The 17,591-nt window shown below is 41.2% G+C and overlaps 1 long non-coding RNA gene across 1 annotated transcript in view; it reads left to right on the top strand.

Moving 5' to 3' along the window:
• LOC117480067 overlaps positions 1–17,591 on the top strand; it is a 104,705-nt gene that overhangs the window by 57,446 nt on the left and 29,668 nt on the right. The window contains exon 4 of the long non-coding RNA XR_004555631.1: positions 9,619–9,697. This is a non-coding gene — a long non-coding RNA (uncharacterized LOC117480067). The remainder of the gene's footprint in view (positions 1–9,618; positions 9,698–17,591) is intronic.

Raw genomic sequence — 17,591 nt, forward strand, 5'->3', positions numbered from 1 at the left:
AGCAGGATTACAGAAAAAAAAAAACGACTGTTCCAATTTTTGTGAAACTTGGTGAAAGGGCCGAGCGTGTGCCAAGGAAAAACCCATTACATTTTGGAACCGATCCGAATCATGGGGCGGATACACCCATTAATGTTCACTTATGGAAATTGCCTTGGTGGAGGTCTGTGCTCTTCGATTGCCCTTCTACTTTTAATTGACTATAGGCCAATTTGTAGAAGACTACAGACACACACACACACACACACACACACACACACACACACACACACACACACACACACACACACACACACACACACACACACACACACACACACACTAAATAAACAACCATAAACAATACATTCATATCCAGACACACCAGTATGACAGGCAAGAGAATGACTGAGGATGCAGACAAGTGTGCACCCACGCACAGTCAGAAACACAAGGAAGAGCTGGTTTGGATGTTATACAAAATTAGAGCTCCTGTACTGTATATAGAGAGACACACACCCCCCCCACCACACACACACATTACACAATTACAACCATAAAAAGCAGAAGCTCCAACTGTTTACCTTACAAAGGGGGAAATGAAACTTTTTCAGTTGAAGCCAAATACATGCTTGTGTCAAAACACATCCAGCATGATGCAGCACACAAACTAAAATATCAGAGATACAAGCCATAGTTGTTATGTGTTTTTCTTTAAAGCTTAACAAATCATTCCTACAGTAATATTTTATTCATAATACTTTTCATAATATTGCTTTTAATCGAATCTGGTAGGCTGTTATAATAATTACGTTTTGTGAAATGTGGGATAGTTTTACAATGCACATCCAACGTTGGTGCAAATGTTAGAATATAAAGGTTTCCAAAGAATACATAATATATACATAATTATAGTGGTTACTCTCAAGTCAAATGTTTCTCTGAAAGTAAGGGGTATAGGATTTGGACAAATGCTGAACCCACTAGAACAAATGTGTGTGCTGAGCAGGCTGACCATGAGCTGTGTGTTCTAATTGGCTGTAATTGTGGCTGTAGTCTACTCAATGAAAGCAATCAAAGGCGAGCAATTACAAGCCGTTGGTCACCAGCCTTGGGGGCAGAACTTCAGACCAATACACAACACACACGCACACACACACACACACACACACACACACACACACACACACACACACACACACACACACACACACACACACACACACACACACACACACACACACACACACACACACACACACACACACACACACACACACACACACACACACACACACACTTCACATTCACGCGCACGTGCACATGCACGCACACATCCAGTCAGTCACCCACACATTTCCTGTGTGTTTCATGTAAGACGCTCTTTACTTCTTTCTCTTCTGTTTGGAGAGGAAGTGCGGGTCTAATGACTTTTCCTATGCGTCACAAACACTGCATGTGGGAGGCAGACAGCCGCACTGCACGTGTGTTCATGTGAGAGACTAATGTATAAATGTATGAGTTTTATGAAAAGCTTGATACATGCAGGTTTAGATATGAATGTGTTACAGCTTTCATGTGTATATGCGAGTTAGTGTTTTGGAGCAGACTTCATATTTGTGTTTGAGAAAGTTATGCATGTTCATGTGCTCACAGGAAATGTACACACTCAGCTGCTGTTAGTATTGTTGTACTGCGTATGAAAAACAATTCTGTCTCTGAGGAATTTTACACATATGCTAGTTTCACTGTATGCATTTAATATGAACTTGGGACACTGTATGCGATGGTAACAAAGCGTGTCCATACATTACTGTGTGCAGTTTCTTTTTTTGATGGTTCCTCTTGCTCAGTTCTGGTAAACACCGCTACCACTGAGACCTCACACAGTCTGTAGAACTCACTGTTTTTCTGTTTTTGTACAACTCAAACTCGCTACATCGGTTTTAATCAATATTTTATTTCTTTTGAGAATTACTGTGGACGGAGCTGCAGTGTCAGTCAAATTTGCTGCAGTATAATATCCTATGTTTATGACTGTTGCTACTCCTACTGACGTTTGCATCAGTGTCCCAAAGCATTATTTCTGAGTTTCAAGGTGAATTCTATCCCCCAAATCGACAGCAAGCTGTCAAAAAAGTCAGCTTTTCAAAACAAATGTTAAAAAGTTTGAGAAAGACTTTCTGGGATCAATTTGATAGAATAGGAAATAACATATTGCACCATGTTTAAGATCTACAAAATGGCTAATAAATAGAAAATAATATAAATGATAAATGGTGTGTTTGAATATTCAGTATTAATGTCACAACCTCCAAAAAGCGTTCATAGTTAAATACATTCCATGTATATTTGGCACTAAAACCCATGCAAAAGTTAGGATTCAGTTGGATGTTCTCATAAACCATTTGTATGTCCTCATACAACAAGTTTCCATTTATATCCTTTAAAATCTGCATAAGGAGGTCTGGGTAGATGGGTCTGTCCAAAAAGATCTGACTTTCTGGTTGTTGTGTCTCCTGTGTTGTGTCTCCTGTGTAACTAGAAAATACGCTTCAGAATGATTTATTTAGTCATTTTAACCCAAATGATTCCAAACCAAACAAAACATTCTTCAGATTTCACAAATAATGTGGTCCACTGAAGCAAGGCCCCTGACTAAATAATCATGCAACTAACATTTAGGTTTCAAATGTCTCAAGCAATGTTAAACAATAAAGCATCTGGCTCTGAATCACATTTTCAAAAAGTGTGAATGATTCTTCACGGGGGTTAGACCAGGATAGTTAATCCAGCCACGCTTGTTGGTTCCCCAGCTACAGCTGCAGTGAGTTTGCACAGTTCATCTGGGGCCACAGAGAAGTGTTCTGCTCAAAACGAGTTCCCATTCACAGACCAGGGTTAGTGCTTAGCTATAAGCAAGGAACTATTGAAACATTATTTTAGGTGAAATGAAAAACAGAATCAAAAACAGTCTTTTGATTGGATCCTAGGCCTTTGCTGAACCCTTTTCCCAAACTCATCTCACTCTTTCTCTACCTTTGCTCCCTGATGCCAAATCCATCATCTCCCTCACTTTGTCTTGCTATGCCTAAGAGAGTGGGAGCGAATGAGCACCCACTCTCTTTTTGCCTTTCTTGTGTCCTTTTTATCTCTCCCTCCTTGCCCCTTCCATCAGTCCATCCTGTCGTGTTTCTTTTTCACATGGATTTCACTCTGATTGTTTACTAGTCCTTTGTCTTTGTTTCTGTCTCTTCAGATTCCATCATCCAAACTAACCCTAATATGTGTTTGAAAGAGTCAAAGAGAGGGAAGGAGAAGGTGAACTATTTACAAACTAATCTTGTGAGTTATCGACACATTTGGATCTCTGCTTTGGCTAGTGTTTAGCAGTCTTTATGCTAAGCTAAGCCAACTATCTCTTGAATGTGGCTTTATATTCAGCATGCAGTTTTGAATTTGAAATCAATCCTCTCATGTTATTCTCAGCAAGACAGAAGTAACGCATACAAAAACAAATGCTATGCTTATTTTTATGTAAGTTACAACGTGCTTTTAAAGACACATTCCTCTGAAAGGTATTCTCAATCAGGTATGGGAATATGTTAGCTTTTGTGTTGCAAGTAATTCCTGCATTAGTTACAGCAATGAAATTTAGGGGGTGACTTGAGTTATGCCTTTTCACCAGACGCATGTAAAGGGAATTGGTTTCTCTTGCTCTCCCTCCTCTTTTGCTCTGTTGCACTCTTTAGCTCGCTTGCAGCTCCACATCATCAGCAGTGAGACTACTGTTGCAGATGAGTTCAGTTCAGTTGAGGTCAGACAGACAGTGTGTGCTGCCCCAGGGAGATACAGGCTGGCTACCAACCAGATAAGTTGGAGGAGTTATCCTGGTATTTCCCCTCTCTAGCCCTTATTACTGAGAGCTTGTTGCTCCCACTGAGTGTTAGAGGCAACAAAGAGCTCCTGGGAAACCATATCTGACCATTAGAGCAAATAATAACGATAACAAATGAAGTACAGTCTGACTCTCATTTCACTATCACTCCTTCTAAGCCTTCGTCTCATCTGCCATACACACACACACACAAACACACACACACAGATTTGAAGGGTTTATTTATGTCAGCATAATTTAAAGCGATAATCTCTGGTGTAGTGTATGAGAATCAGATACTGGTGCTGTTGGTGTTTTAGCAATGATGTGATGTGGTGCCTTGATGCCAGCCAATTTTGATTGGTGTATGCCTGTGTGCGCATGTGTTTGTTTAAACTCACTTGGCTTTCCCTGACAATTTTAATGTGAGTAAACAAGGAGCCAGCCAAATAACTGTGGGGGGGGGGGGGGGGGGGGGGAAGAGAGAGAGAGAGAGAGAGAGAGAGGAGAGAGAGAGAGAGAGAGAGAGGGAGAGAGAGAGAGAGAGAGAGAGAGAGAGCAAACAAACACACCAGGTCATAAAGTGTGTGAAGCATGAGAAAGGCAGAAGTAAACGCTTACTCAGGCTAAACCCTGAAGTCATGGACAGGAAGCTGATATTTTCCCAGACTAACTTGACTCTTTTTTTTGGAGTCTGATCCGACAATTGGAGCTTCCTCTGCGGGGCTAATAATACAACAGAGCCATTGTGCAAAGCGTTGTTTCCCCTTGCTTGGTTTAGCAAGAGAAAAGCTGTTTGCATGAAATCTTTCCACTCCCAGTGTGGTTGGGTGGAGCTTTTACTGCCATCAGATTGGATTGTCACACCACATCGTAATAACGCACTATTATAGTCTGGCTCAGTTAAACATGAATACACAGATAACAGTGCTCTAGCCAGTAGCCACTGTACTCTGGTACTGTAGGTCTCTGGTGGAGCAGCTGTGCAGAAAGTATGTTAGATGTTAGAAATATCTCATGACTGGGAATATAAATGGATTTAGACTAAATCAGACATACAGAATAAGGACATCTTTGAGCAGAGGTAAACCGTTACACAAGCAAGAACACTGGAAGCCATTGTAAGTGTTTTGTTCACATTCAAGGCAAACAGAGTAAAACATATTTTTTTGTCAAATATGAAGCCATAAATATGACACAGTGGATGAATACACGCATACACAAAGTGGTTAATAGAACACATTTGGCACTTCATTAAACATATAAGTATATATATAATATACAATAAGGGGTGTTCAAACAGACAGTAAAGAAAATAATCGCTTCACATCATTGCATGCCATTTGTGTTTATTGGCCTAAAAACAGCCAATGCACAAACGTAAATTGCATGCTAGCTAAGTATACTAACCCTGTTAAACTGGCCTTCACTCTCTATTCGGCTTAGAGGAAATGCGTTTGTTTTGGTAATCAAATGTGTTTTTCTATGACTTTTTATGGAATTGTTGGGGTAGGTTACTTTTGTTATATAACTATTATTAATGGGTCTAGCATTGCTTTCTGTAAAGTGTATTCATCACAATCTCATAAAATATTGTGAGAGGTTTTCATTGCAGTAATACTAACAAGTTGATCTGAAATGTGATGGTCTAAGCTCTCATTTGTATTTATTACCATTGGAAACAACATGGACTTAGAGAACCAAGCACATGATGCAACATTATTGTTATGCATTTTTACTTCCAATAGCCTTAAGCTAGTGCAAGCTGTTATTCATGTTTTACTTCTGCCTCTAACTTATCATCTAACAAACACCTAAGCAACTGTATTAGCATTTCTTTAGATTAAAAACATCCATAATGCTATGTGTCTTATGTGTCCTGTGGGATGGGGCCAGGTTTTATTAGAAACTGTGTTGCGGGCAGGTGCGGCATTGAAAGTAGTCCCACACAAGCTTGAAGGCTGCATGAGCGATGAAATTACTTATTAGATGAATGGTTTTTTTAGTATACTTGACACAACCTTATAAAAAATACAAGTGATCTTGCAAATGATATATTAACCCTTGATTTTTTTCATATCCACCTCATATCTATTCTATACCTACATTGCATCGAATATGTCGACTTTTATACGGTTTAATGTTCTGTTGAATTTTTAAACACACACACCTTCACTTATTATTCACCTCTCCTAGACACACATGATCAATGGTGGGTTGGGGGATGAGATGATAATATAAAATCATAAGGAAAGCATTACTCTTACATGAGATGTAAGAAAGAAGTCGTTTTTATGACCTAGACAGCGCAACATTAATAATACAAATCACTGTGTATCGCAGCCTACCCTTGATCATCCCCACAGGCAAGACAAACTCAGCCTGTCTGGCTAGGTGGACTAGTTTGTCTGTCTTTGTTTGTGTGTGTCTCTGTGTGTGACTTTAGCCTTGCATGCATCCCTATCTGTTCATCTGGCTTCTGGCCGGTCTCGCTGTTTGTCTCCATGTTTGGCTAACCATGCATCTTTCATTTTATCAGTAAGTCTATCAATTGGTGTGTATATCTGTGTGTCCATGGGTGAAATGACCACTGTGTTTCCCGCTGTGTTGACCACATGCTCTACTCCATTCTCCTTTCCTCGGGTCCTCCTTTTTGACCCACCTGGCTGCTCTACCTTGACCACCCATGTTGTTCAGTCTGGCCTCCCTCTTTGTGTTGCACTGATTGATCACATTACTCAGACTTTTTTTAGCCTGGGGGCTTGTGGCCCCATGTGGGGTCCCTGCAGGTGAAAGTGGTTTTCCATCAAAACAAACTCTATTGGGAAGACCAACAAATGCAAAGTGGCTCACAGGACATTTTCATACAAATTACATTTTGCTACCCTCAATTGCAAATGTATATTCTATAGTAGTGATTCAAACAGTACTCGCAGTATGAAGAGTTTACAATGTTCTGTTCAAATCATCTGTCAAGTCGGTCTATTCGGGGCATATCAGTGTCAAACAGGGATATTTAGCTTTACTAAACAAATAATTTAAAAATAACGTTAAGCCTCTAAGAGCCAGGGACAATTTTAACCTGCTTTTTGTTTACAGTCCGATTCACAACTCGAGATGCGAGAAAGGAGTAGTAGTGACAGGATGTCTACAAGAGGATACTTTCAAATAGGCCAGTGAACAAGCTAATTGTGAGCTAATAAAAAGCTACATTGTCATTTGATAGCCAATGGATTCAGGGAATGCAATTTCAGCCAATGGGTTCTGCTTCTTTTGCTTTCATCGTGGACTGTGTGCCTGTATTCAACCAAAGCCTGCTCCAATGTCAATGGTCAACCCACCATAGAAACCAGAACGCATCCCACACCAACATAAGTCCTGTTGCCTTTAGATTCTGCAATCATATGTCGAATCAGTTAAAGACAAGACCTTCACAGACTCAAACAACACCAAATGAAAACAAGAGAAAAATGTAACCGTCGCTGCAAAGAGTCCATGATAACAGAAGCCCATTCTGGGAATCAACCTCTAAAACCTTTATTACTACACACTTCTTCACCCTCTCTCACCACCTGACCCCAACTCCTTTATCTCTCCCCTCATAGCCACATTCTCTAGCAGTCAGAGACAATAAAGGTCTAATTTGTCTTGGCCAGAGCTTGTGAGCACAAATACCTGACCAGCGGTCCATGTGGTAAATGGGAGTCTGTCCGTGTATAACCTTACCTGTCGGAATCCATGACATTGTTTGTGTTTGTGGAGTATGTGCAGTTTTAGTGATTATGTGTGTAGATAAGACCATTTGTTTGTGAGTAGGTTTCCTGCCTAGGTTTCTTGCGCCAATTCTAGTTATTATTGGGCTAATTACCTGGGTGTGAACAGAAGATTTTTCAGTACAGAAACAGGAGGTGAATTGACGTGTCGCGGTCCAGACTGATTCATGTAATTAGAAGTTTTTCCTATTTCCTTCCTTTTGTTTTAACTATTTTACAAAGGATGCAAAACAGAGGGCTAAGCTTGTGGCGAAAATAGTAACACAAAAGGTTTCATCTGATTAAATCCTATTATGGCTGATCAAATGATTCCCTCATGAATTCTAGAGGCCATGTTACCGATATTAAGCCCATTTAGAACAATTGAAATAAGTGCTTGCACCTTTATGCCCTGCTGTAAACATTCACTTGTGCCCTCTTTAAACTTTCTTCCAGTCTCTATTTAAAGGGCAGACGCTAGTAAAACTACCCAGCTGTCTGCTCTCTCTCTTTCTCTCTGTAAACCTAGCCAGCTGTCTGCCCTCCACTTCTGACCTTGTTTTGATGAACACTGTTGTATGTGTGTGTGTGAGTGCACACATGCATATGTGCATTTATGTCAATGGGCTTTCAGTGCGACCCTTGACCTTTTGTGACTGACAGGCTAAATCTAGCCACTCTGCCTCTCGCGCCTTTGCTCTCGTCTCCTTTTCTCCCCTCTGTTTCCTGACTGATAGCCTGTCAGAGGGACAAGCGTCCAGGCTTGGACATTATTTGTGTGTGTGTGTGTGTGTGTGTGTGTGTGTGTGTGTGTGTGTGTGGTGTGTGTGTGTGTGTGTGTGTGTGTGTGTGGTGTGTGTGTGTGTGTGTGTGTGTGTGTGTGTGTGTATGTGTGTGTGTGTGTGAGGGTAGGGTGGGGTGGGGTGTGTGAGGGCCAGTCAGACAGGGAGGAAAAGAGAGCATGTTCAAGTGTGTGTTTTTGTATAGGTGTAGGTGTGTGCACAGCCTAAGGGGGTCACAGAGGAAGAGACTGTCCAGACATTTCAAAAATAACAACCCTTATAGTCGTGAAGCTGTGTGTTTGTGTGTGTGTCGTCCAAAAGAGTATCTGGTAATTATTTAGTCAGGCTTTGACCTTTGACCCTCTCCTTTAACCTCCTACATCCTGTTCAACTGGATAGAAGATGGACACACATTCATACATATGCAGACCCACACTCTCACACACTCACGCACAAACTGGGGTTTAAGGGGTTTATGCGTGTGTGGGCTAGGGGGAAATTCACAGTTTTTGCGATTTCACCGATGAGAGAAGTTCAGGGTAAAACCAATACATATCTGGACTATCAAGAAACGATCACAACATGTTTAAACCATTTCTCAGAGATACTGCTTATGGACAAATGAGGCAGAGGTAGTAGCCATACTATTGTTAAACCAATCATATACCCAGTACACTCTTCTGTGTCTATATTATACCATTCTATCAATGGATATTATTGAAATGGTAACAGGTCAGAAAAATAGACACACACAAGGAGGGAGTGATCTACAGGCACTGTTGGGAAATGGAGGATGCTATGATTGAAAGTCTTTTGACGATTACTGTGAGTAACATAACTGTCTGTTGATAACCGCGTGCACCGCTGGCTTTTGTCAATTCAACAAAAGGATCCCAAACTATACAGAAATGTTCCTTGACAACCAAGGTTCATTTTCAATACAGAAGAAGAGAAGCAGCAGGAGTGCCTCTCGGCTTTATCATTACTTCTTTTGTGATAACATCTACTCAGAGCCAAATATTAGCCATTATTCATTATGTCTGTCTAAGTTATGTGTATTTGTGTCCTCATGTGTCCTTGGCAGTGTATCCTGTTTGTAATGTTGTTTATCCATATGAATGTTCATTTGAGCTAGGGTTAATATATTGATGCGTAACAGAAGGAGAATTGTCAGGGTATTTGTATAGCACATATCTATTCATGTTTTCTTTTATTTCATCTCTTATAGATACATTATTTCCAACCCACCACTACCCATGGCTGTGCAGCAATAACCACCGATGATGAAGGACCAATGTAGACAAAATGTGAGTATAGCACATGCCTGTTTTGTAGTTATGGATGGTCATTAATGGTTAATCTGGTTATGTTTTTGCTTTGATCAGATTTGAGATAAGTAATTGCACTAGTTCTAAGCCCTGCAGTTTCATTGCCATAACCATATCTTAGCACTGTATATATCCCAGCAGGGGAAGCAGCAAATGTCATCACGATGCTCCAAAATACACATGAAGAAAAAGAATGTATCAGTGCATGATGACATTTATTTCCCCAGTCTTCCCAAGGTATCAGACATTAAAACACACACAATAAAACATAGTGCGGCAGTATAGAAAGAAACTAAGTAAAAACAATAAAAATACAGCAGTGAAGGGGAATTCAATAAAATCACTTGAAAGCACTGACTCAATTATGGTCAGGCTTGAGTTTAGCTGGAGGGAAAAACTTTGTTTTTAACTGCCGGACTGGTTGAATGAGTTGACTTTGTACTTGGGCAAGATATTTGTCAGTGTGTGCTGCTGTGCAAGTTTGTAAGTGCAAGGGTGCGGGTGTGTTTGTGTGTGGATGTTAAAGGATGTCTGTGATTGTAAGCCGCGCAGCCCCTATTCTTAATGCCAGGGTGAACTTGGACTTCCTCTCCTTTCAAGTCTTCTTTTCAATACAGACCGACACAAGACATTTCTAAATTAGTAATTTCTCATGGGGCTCTCCCTCATCCTTTGTACTTACATGTTTATTGTTCTTCTAATATCCCTCTAGTAAACACATTATTTAGCAGCTGTGGTGCAATTTAGCAACTATTTGGCAGCTAATTAAAGCATGTATGTGAACAAATATTATTATGTCAGGGCCCAATGTAAACCGACGTTCTGTTGGAATGCACAAATCAAGACTACAACAATGTTATAGTCAACTCTGGAAGAAAACGAAAATGAAATCGTGACACCCCTAGTAACCACTTATCTCTTAGGGCAGTTTCCCATGTCTCTTTGCCTATAAAAGAGGACTGTGGTATGTCTTTGTATTGAATTGTTTTCCACTTGGGATGTTCTCTAAGTTCCCAAAGGTGTGAGTTGTCAAGCATTCAGCTGTGTGCTTGTTAAATGTCACCTCACACCAGACCTGACCCTGGTGGCTTTTCACCTTTTGAAGGGTGAACTTTGACCTTTCGAGAAATGACCCTTGATCTTAACAGGTCCTAATGTTGCTGAGAGGACTGCTGGTGACAGGAGACAGATGGAAACACACATATATGTAAAGGCAGATACACATGTGCTGCTGTGCAGACACTGAGACACTAATAGAGTGGAAAGCATTGCTGTGCAGGGCCGAGGAGTGACAGGAGAACCATGGGGACGCACACATACACAGAGCTCGTCTTACACAGGAAACTGCTGAGACATGCAGGTCATGTCTGTTTCCATGTTTATGGACCTAGCAGACTTACAAAGGCAGACCAGCACATACACACTCACTATGTCTAATCAATTTTCTGTGTTTTGTGTGCTGTTGTACCAAGTTTTGGTTACGACAACAATGTCTGTTTGACAAAGTAGTAGCTGCTTTTGTTCTGCCAGAACTACAGGTCAGCTTGACTTTGTTTTATTACTGTTGTTTTAAAACATGTATGCAAGTGTGCACAAACTCCTAAAGAACATGCATAAATATGGCACATGCATACACCCTACCTACTGTAATTGAGTTTTCTGAAGGTTAAACTGGACACAAACTAATTTGCTTTGGGCCTCCAAGGGCTGCCCTCTCCTAAAATAATGAGCCTCGTAGTTTACCCTTTACTAAACCTCCCCAGTAGACCGCAGATGGCCTTTCAATTACCAAGCTAAAACATGCAGAGTGGCAATGCATGGCATTATCAATGAAAATGCAACAAGGGACCACATTCTCAGCTCCTCATGAGCGAGCAGGCAAGCACACACACCAACACACATACACACAGAAACAATCACATACACACTTGCAGATATGCTCACACTGCACATCTGCAGACAAATACACAAGCATATGGGGAAGGTACACAAGTGTGAGCACACATATGCGCGCACACACCAAGCCAGATTACTTTGCCTATTTGCTTAGCAAGCAATCTTTGTTGGGGTCACCAGTCCTCACCCCTGCACTGCACCAATCTATAAAGCCGGCCCTCTGGGACCCAGTCAAGCCAAGGTATTTGTAGAGTGATCTGAAGTTAGTTTCTGCGCTGCTGCTGACTGTTTCACATTCTACCTGAGGTTTCACATTTAAGATAAATGCAGTATGCAGCAAAAGACGAATGACTGTCAGGTGTTCTTTCTGAAGCTCATACATGTGGCATCAGGCCATATTTTTCTCAATGTAAAGTGAGACACGCAATCAAGAATATTTAAGTAGGAAAATGAACATTTTGGAAGAACTTGGCCAGTGAAAAAGGAAAAGTGCAGTGGAGAGGAGGATGACTAGAAGTATTCTTTCCTCACAGACAAAGAAGTCTTCAGGAAACATTTACAATAATATGCTTTGACACTGCTACAATAAACACAACACTCAATATAACATAATTACTGAATGTAAAGTACTGAAACTCTAAACCAGATGTATTCATATTGTCCATGTTCGACAAAACTATACCAACACTGGGCGCGTTCACACCGGAGTACTTTTCCCCGTACTTTTCCCGTTTAGTTCCGTTAGTACCCCTTATGTTGCGTTCACACCAAAAAGAGTACTTAGTGCCGGGAACTTTTACCCCTGCTAGAGAGGTGGTACCAAAAAAGTACCAATTTCTATTGGCTGGGCGAATTGCAAACCACGCCCCGTAAAACTCTGAAAAGTTTTGTGAAGCCGCCATTGTATTTGTGGCATTAGCATTATTAGCATTAGCATTAGCCCCGCGCACCAACGGAGAGAGAATAACTTATGGCAACACAAAAAAAAACATGGGAGCGGTGGAGATGAGGAGGTGTCGGCGTTCTGGCGATTTACTCGGAAGCTGCTGGGAGTCCCAGCAGCTTCTACTGAAGCCAGTCCCCAACTCCGGGGACTTCCGGCCATAGACTTCGGGCGGCAGTATACGCCGTGAAGTTGTTTGCGGCCTGCCAGTAAACCCAAAGCAGAAGAAGAAGAAGTGACGTCAGCGGCTCATTTGCGTAATCTTCCCTCAGGGAACTTATTCCGGTGTGAACGCGATTAGTACTTAGTGCCCTGGGGTACTAAGTGCCGGGGCACTAAGTGCCGGGGCACTAAGTGCCGGCACTAAGTACGGCAAAGTACTTGGTGTGAAAGCGGCTATTGATGGCAACAAGCACCTATGCACCTCTATCAGCTCTGTGCATTCACTTTTTTTTATTGTTTTATCCTGTTAAGGATCTTTGACATGTTAGTGACCCGAGCCACTTGCTGAGCCACAGCCCTACAACATACATTTAAAGTTAGTGTTTCTATATCTCTTACAGCAGTGTCTTTTAACACGTACAGTAACTGATTTACCTACACCACTTAAAGTTTTATGAACTCTTTTATGATCAAAATCGTTTTTGGTTTCTGTTTTTATTACTGCTGATGATTCAATAAGGAGATTGATGTTTTTATGTGATGGCTCAACAATTCTTAGCATTTTCTTATTTTCCAACTGAGCTCATTTCCGAGAAGCAGATCACCTGCTGTATGATAAAGAGTTGGCACAGAGCTGCTAATTGTTGGTGATTAAGGGTCTGTTTAATCACTAGTGATAACGTGTGAGATGACCAACAGCAAACGTTTAAAATGTATTTCATCTGAAAATAACATAAATGCACCTGCTTATACAATATTTATAAAATATATGCCTGAAAAACAAATCATGACGGGGAACCTCTGTAATTTCAACATCAGCGTGACAGTTCAATTATACTTTTGGATGCTTTTAGTGTGAAATGTTTGCCTATTAGTATTTTTCTTTTAAATTGGCTCACGCTGTGACATGTTGAGATGAGAACGTTGTGGAAAGCTATATGTATGCAAGTCGTACTGTTTGGGAATATATAATTCTCTATTGATATGCTAAAAAGACATTTGGGATTGGGGGTTTTAAAGGCAGATATCCAACAGGGAGTTGTGGGCTAGCAGAGGGTAGCTGCATAATCAGTTCTACCATCAGCTAACTGATGTTCTGCATAATAGAGATGGGATTTCTGGGTCAGTCTGTGTGTGTGTGTGTGTGTGTGTGTGTGTGTGTGTGTGTGTGTGTGTGTGTGTGTGTGTGTGTGTGTGTGTGTGTGTGTGTGTGTGTGTGTGTGTGTGTGTGTGTGGCATTATTGGTGGGGGTTTGTCCTTTTATCTGCATGGATGTGTGCATGTCTGCATGTGTCCTGTCTGCATGTGTATGCATGTGTGCAGTCAACGTCTGTATGTTAATTTGTATGTGTGTGTGTATGTGTGTATCAGGGGCACTGACCTCTTTCCCCATAGGGAGGACAGTCCCTGTCTCATTAAGGAAGAGAGACTGAGAGTGAGTGAGACAGACAGACAGACAGACAGACAGACAGACAGACAGACAGACAGACAGACAGACAGACAGACAGACAGACAGACAGACAGACAGACAGACAGACAGACAGACAGACAGGAAAGGAAAGGAGAGAATGAACACAAAAACAGAAGATGTGTGGGGGAGATGGGGGCAGCAGTGGAAGGCAAGCATAGCATGTATTAGGGGGTCAAAGGTCACTTATCCATTACCACAATGAGCAGGAAGGGCCATGGCAAAAGAGGTCAGGAAGTGTTCTGATTCACACAAGAAACACAAGAAGCACACACACACACACACACACACACATCTCCCACTTCCCTCCATGGGGTATATGTCACAATCCAGACTTGACTGTGGTTTAATTGAATCAAGAGGCAGAGTGTGGGTGTTTGAGGTTTAGGAAACAGGGGAAGAAGGGGTGTGTGGGTGGGTGGTGAGAGTGTGTGTGTGCGTTTATTTAGAAAGAAAATCAGATTGGTGGGTTCCATGTGTGTATGAATGCACCCAGGGCTCTGTACTGTATAGATTTGTGTTTGGGGGCATGTGTGTGTGTGTGTCTGTTTGTGGAGAACGGGTTTGTGGTCGGATGTCTGATTATTATTATTATGGAGGCTGTGGCTCAGTGGATGTGTGCTGGACTTCAAATCATGGGGTAGCAAGTTCGAGTCCCACTTCAGTCAGCATGTCGTTGTGTCCCTGGGCAAGACACTTCACCCCAAATTGCTCCTGTGTGGATTGTCCACAGTACTGAATGTATGTAAGTCGCTTTGGATAAAAGCGTCTAACAAATGACATGTAATGTAATGTATTAAAATCTCTTTGAGTCTTGCTCCATCCTGAATGGCCAGTGACACAAAAGTTAGGTTAAAATGTCCTTTAAGTTAGATACCGTTTTTTTTCTTCTTCTTCTTACAGACAGAGCAAGGTTTGTGTAAGAACAGAGAGAAAGAGGAGGAAAAAGAGAAGAACATAAAACAAGTTATAAAGAGTTATACGTCTGAGAGAATCAAAGGAGAGAATGTAGCTCTGGTTATTGTACCTAACATAGTCAAGTAATTTGAGGATATTCAAATCACACTCTGTAGGAGGAAGAAAAGAGACAAAGAGGTTGAGTGATGGAGGAATGCTTAATGAATGTCATGATAATCCTGGAGAAAGAAAAAATCACTGAAGTACAAAGCGACCACAACAGAAGCCCTAAAACTCAACAAAGCCCACCACCTTATGATCACAGAGCCTTGTGGTTTATCTGGCAGGAGGTTCTTATACTTATTACAGTCATAATGTAAACTTATCCTGTGTTCATGTTACAACACTTAGGCCTACACATGCCTTAGAGATCAGGTAATTTAACCGTTTGTGTCACAGATCTGACTTTCAACTCATACCCCTATTTCAGAGTTTCCAGGGTAAGGCTCACTGATATGAGATTCTTTTTTGCTAAGCTGGTCTGTTCAGATGTTGTGTCCAGGGCCATTTGTAAGTGAGGTGATTTTTTTACATTTCCTCTCTGATATCTACCAGACATTCAAAGGGAATGGAGAATTTTTTTGCATAATGTTAACACAAGTCAGTGAATGTAGCTCAATGTAAGGGTTTAAGATTGACACAGTGTTGAAAAGGGGTGAGAAATGGAAAGGATTTTAGAAGTTCTTTCTTCATTTAAAAGTGTTGCAAATATGTAGGGTACATATTTGTCAATTTTCATGGTCGTGTATTGCCTCTAAGAAAGTGAAAATTGGAGGAGTTAGGGATAAGAAAGAGATCGATGTATATATAGAGAAGAAAATGCAGAGAAAACAGCCGGAGGGAAACGGAGCGTTGGACCGAGAAACAGACAGACCGGGATAGAGTGAGAGTCAGAGACAGAAAAAAAGAGAGGGGGAGAATTAAAGTAACCACAACAGAAGCCCAAAGCCCCCTAAGTCCCCTTCTCCTTATGATGGTGGGGTGTGGTGTTGGGGATCTGGCACAACTTCCTACAGCACAGCCCCTTTTCAAACATCTCATATATACACCCAGTCAGAGACAAAGTCACAGCTAACCACATCACAACGTTTGTGCACGTGTGTGTGTGTGTGTGTGTGTGTGTGTGTGTGTGTGTGTGTGTGTGTGTGTGTGTGTGTGTGTGTGTGTGTGTGTGTGTGTGTGTGTGCGTGTGTGAAGCCCAGCTGCTCCCAGGCTCGCAGAAAGCATACGCTGCCTGAGCGTGTCAGAGCTGTCTCTTGATCTCATCTGTCTTTTTATTGCCTAATCCCTGTCTCTCTACTCGTTCCTCCTCCTTATATACCCCACCTCCCCCTTTCTGTCCTTCATCTTCTCCCTTCACCCCCAAAAACCCTTTTCCATCTTTTTTCCTTAAGGTTTTTAAATATAACCTCAGTTGCTCTGGCATCGTATAATCCTTTCCATTGATGACGATAAAGGTTGTCTCTTTTCCTGCCCTTCCACACATCTGTCTTTCTCTCTGGGTTTGATATCTGCCCAGTGCATTGAACCCTTCAAAGCGTTCCCGTTTGCCACAGATGAGTTTCAGATAGTAGCCAACCCACCATATGGGTCATTCATGCACTCTCCCAATGGGTTGAGAATGAGACGATGGTTTGCTCATGAATGTTTCATTCTGGTTTACATAACAGTGGCTCAGCTCTTCGGTAGCTCACACTGACTGTATGATTACAGAATGCCCTCATCTTACTCTGTGACTGTCTGTCAGTCATCGCATACGCTCTCTGTCCCTTTAAATTGGCTTTTCCTTTGCTTTCTGACTCATTTTAAGAAAATAACATCACGCAATCCAGACATATCACCATCACACTGCACCCCCCCAGTCTCGTTTTTTTTTCAATTTCATCCTGCCTTATTGGCATGACAGGTTATATTTGTGTTGCTAAAGCCTTCACATAAGGAAATAGTAGATAAAGAAAAAAGAAAGACAGTGGGCATTACAAAAAATGAAAATGGTAACATAATAATTGAAAAATAAAATCTGTTTACATACGGTAAAACAAACTTTAGGGAATCTAAATGTATAAATATGCAAATTAACATGGTGATATTCAGGGAAGTCCTCTTTAATAGATTGCATCAATATACATTTACACATGTTTCTGGCTGGCTTAAGTTAGATTAAATATGTGGGAAGAATGATGAAAAATTATGAACAGCTATGCTTGATTTCAAATCGCTAGAAATTGTTTAGCTTGAGATGGAAACAGAAACATGATTATCCAGCTGTGCTTTGAGCTAAATACTTACACCAGCATGCATGCTCAAGATGAAAACACTAGCATGCTTATCTTTGGCAGGTTTTATGTTTACCATGTTTACAATCTTCAAACATTTGCTTATTATTACTAATGAGCACAAATTGAAACTGAGATTGATTTGAATTACCTTCGTCAATCACGTCTTGC

The sequence above is a fragment of the Trematomus bernacchii genome, unplaced genomic scaffold (genome assembly GCF_902827165.1).
Source record: "Trematomus bernacchii unplaced genomic scaffold, fTreBer1.1, whole genome shotgun sequence".
Lineage (NCBI taxonomy): Eukaryota > Metazoa > Chordata > Actinopteri > Perciformes > Nototheniidae > Trematomus > Trematomus bernacchii.